We start from the raw sequence: 3,685 nt of genomic DNA, 5'->3' as shown, positions 1-3,685 counted from the left end.
GAGAACAAGATTCAAACGCTTTTTCCGCCCAACCTTGAAGCTTACGCTTCCCCGGAATTCTTGGTCAATCAAGAATACCCGACCCGACATGAATTGCTTAGCAAAAGAAATTCGAAAGGCAAGATGAAATCTGGTGCATGCCTAAATGATACAAGCATTTTCATTTTTCTAATTCTTTTAAGAAACAAGCATTCATTATCAATCTAAGATATGGTAGAGAGCATAAAATAAAAGAATTTCATCTATTTCAATGGTCAATTCAATTTGATTACTCGGCTGAGTATAATGCCTTGCACAACAAAAATAGCTAGTTGGAAAAGCAACTATTCTCTCTATAATCCACATTCGACACCTGTCCTGGAAGGTAACTTTCCACAAACACAAGCCTATCTAGCTTTGTTCACATAAATCTAGAATAAATTCATACAGAAGACAATCTTTCGCCTTTCGATTCTAGCTTCCTATTTCTTGCAAGATAAAAATACTATGCTAAGAAGACAATCTTTCATTTGAATAGAAATTGATAGAGTAAATCTTTTATTGCAACCAATCCTATCTAACAGGAAACAATATTTTATGGATAAACAAATATACATCTAAAAGAAAACAATCTTTCCCTTCTATCTTTCAAGCAATTTAAAGACAAGATTAAAATATTAAGAAGGTGTAACACATGTGTGAATCTTTACATATAAATTGAATAAAATGAGTACACATTCTTTTATTCAATTATCAAAATGTTTAAATAGCATAATCATTAACATGCATTCCATTTCTTATGGTTTAGAATTCTAAGTTTATCTCGTCTAAACTCTCTCTATCTTTCCACGTGTCGTGGTTCACTTACCCCTTTTCTCAAAACATCATATTTAGTTTAATACTAAAATGTGACTTTTCATGATTTAAAACTTAACACACCGACTTCACTAATTTACCATAACGACAATCTAATATGATGCAAGTTCATAAAATGCCTATCTATAAGGCTTTTCAAATTAGAAACCTGATAATCATCTTTACTTTTCATGCGAGGATCTAATTTGAAAATGTAAGTCTTCTCTTTATGATACCAAAATAACTTCACTATTTAATAAGTCGTTATCCTATTATTTCATCTTCTTCGTGGTTCAATCTAAAAGTTTCTCTCTCTATCCTCTTACTTTATTTCTAGAGGATTGGGTGATCTAATTTATGAGAGTTTCACTAAATTTATCAACAACTTTAAGAAAATATTTCACTATTGTATCTATATTTACATGAACGTAATTTTTTGAACAATTAAAAATGATTCCTTTCACGACTCTAACTCTTTCATTTGAATATTGCATAAGTCTAAAACTAGATCATCCTTTAAAGAATATCTAAAGCAACCTATAATGCAATTCCTACCACTCTTTAGCATCTTCCATGCATGTTCATGGTTATTTTATCATATGTACCTCATAATACATTTCTCTATAAGACTATTCAAAAGAGAGTTCAAACAATTTTGTTCTAATCATGGCTTGTCTCAATCAAACTTCATTCTAGTAAACATTGTATAACTTCATGACTCACTCACTATCCTTGCATAATGACCAAAGAATTAAAGTAGATCCTACCTCCTTATGCTCTTGTTACTGGCTTGAGGTGATGGACTTGCTTTCCTCTTCACATTTGCCTACTCTCTTTCAAGATGGTTCACAAACTCTTTGTTGCTCTCCAACTGTCGATTCTTCTACTAACTCTATCCTCCCTATCCTTCTTTTCTATCTCTTTTATCTCTAAACTTTACTTTGAAATTCGACTCCAAATCTGAGATGATTACGACTTGATCATAAAAGACATCTAAATCTCCACTACTTTTCTCTTCTCTAAACTTTTCTCTCTATTCTTTTTTATCTTTCCTTTTTCGTTCTTCCCCCCCTTTTCCTCGAGCTTTCACTATTATTTATACTATTCTTATTCTACATTGCTTCCTATAATCTTGTTCATAACAATGACACCACTGTCAATTGTTAAAGTTCTCTTTTAGTTCTAATTGATTTAAAACTCTAATGGTTTCATGCATGTCGACAAACTTGCATCTATGGCTCTAACTATTTGACAGATCTGCTTTCCTAAGCTCCATGTCTAAAAACTTCTCAGACTTAGTTGGTGTTCTAATTAACAGCAAGAGCATGATAATCTGCAGATCCATCTACCTCGCGGGGTCAGATGCCTTCAAGGCCACCTCTCCTAGTTTATCAACCATCGAATTGCTGTTCACTGCAGCCGTGGGATGCTAGTCTACTGGTTTAATCGGATTCTCTGCCATTTCACCGTGGTTCGTTGGGGGGGGGGGTATGCCAATTCGACTAATATTACATAACATGCAAAGTTAACTAAAACTAATTTCTTTCTACACTTGTCGATTATGGTGGATATTGGTGGGTTTACGTGGGCTGGTAAACCACGTTATCATTAATGCATGCCACATGTTTGGCAACTTGCAACGTGGATGTCCTTTCATTTGATTAAAAATGAGTGGTCGGTGTTAACATTGCAACATGGTTTTCTTTTATTAAAAGGGAGGACCCTTTAATTAAAGGGATATCGACCACCCTAATTATTGTTTTAATAACTTTCTTTAAACTAACCTGCCACCTTCACATTATTTCTAGTTTTTAGTTTTTAATTTTATTTATATTTATATATAAATAATGACTTTTCATTAATGTATATATTAAACATTAAACTCTTACAAATTCTTTAATAACCATTTTCTATAATTAAATATATATATAAATATATATTTTGGATATTCATTAAATAACTTAATTTCATAAATTTGTTACATATATATTTACAAGTCCATTTTTGACTCCTTATTATTACTCTGATACATATACATATTTAATTTCAAAAGATTATGTATAGATAAAACTAAATTCATGGCGTAATCGAATTTCACGATAATTGGATATTTATAACTATATAGATATACATGTATACGATTGAATCGATTTCTCATATACATATATATTTTATAATATTTCCCAATTTACAAAAGTAAAATCATAAGTAAATTTTTTTATACATTTATACCTATCTGAACAAAAAGAACATATAAACCTGGAGTCAATATTCGTTTTCGAATCATTTACACATTTTGTCTCTTTAACAATAAAGCATAATATTTCACAATCACTGATACAACTTAGATTTAATTCAAACACCACTCACATCATGCAATCAATGCTTATGTATAATTATTTAAATCAATCTACTACTCATTCCAAATTCATCATTTCAATTTGAACAAACACTCAAATAAGGTCATTTAAATCATCCATATTTTCAAGATGCAAATTATAAATCCTAATGTGGTGTGTGAGAGATTCCATCTATTCTAACGAAATACAAGAGCTAAGACAACTATACCTGAACCATGTTCTCACCTTCGTCATTGTTCACCTGTTCCTGCATTCACTTGCACTCAATCACTCATTAGCAATGACGATCCCAATTTATAATAAAAATTATTGTTGATCATTCAATTGTATATAAATCATTTCAGTACATTCGTTCTCCTATTTTATTTCATTAACTGTTCTATTTTCATTTCATTTCCAATTCATTTGCGAAAAATAAACATTATTTTCCTAATTAAATAATTATTGAAAAATAGGGTTCGTGACAAATATACAGTTCTGGTGAAGCACAA

The sequence above is a fragment of the Cryptomeria japonica genome, chromosome 11 (assembly GCF_030272615.1).
Source record: "Cryptomeria japonica chromosome 11, Sugi_1.0, whole genome shotgun sequence".
Taxonomy (NCBI): Eukaryota; Viridiplantae; Streptophyta; class Pinopsida; order Cupressales; family Cupressaceae; genus Cryptomeria; species Cryptomeria japonica.
Note: the sequence above shows the minus strand (reverse complement) of the source record.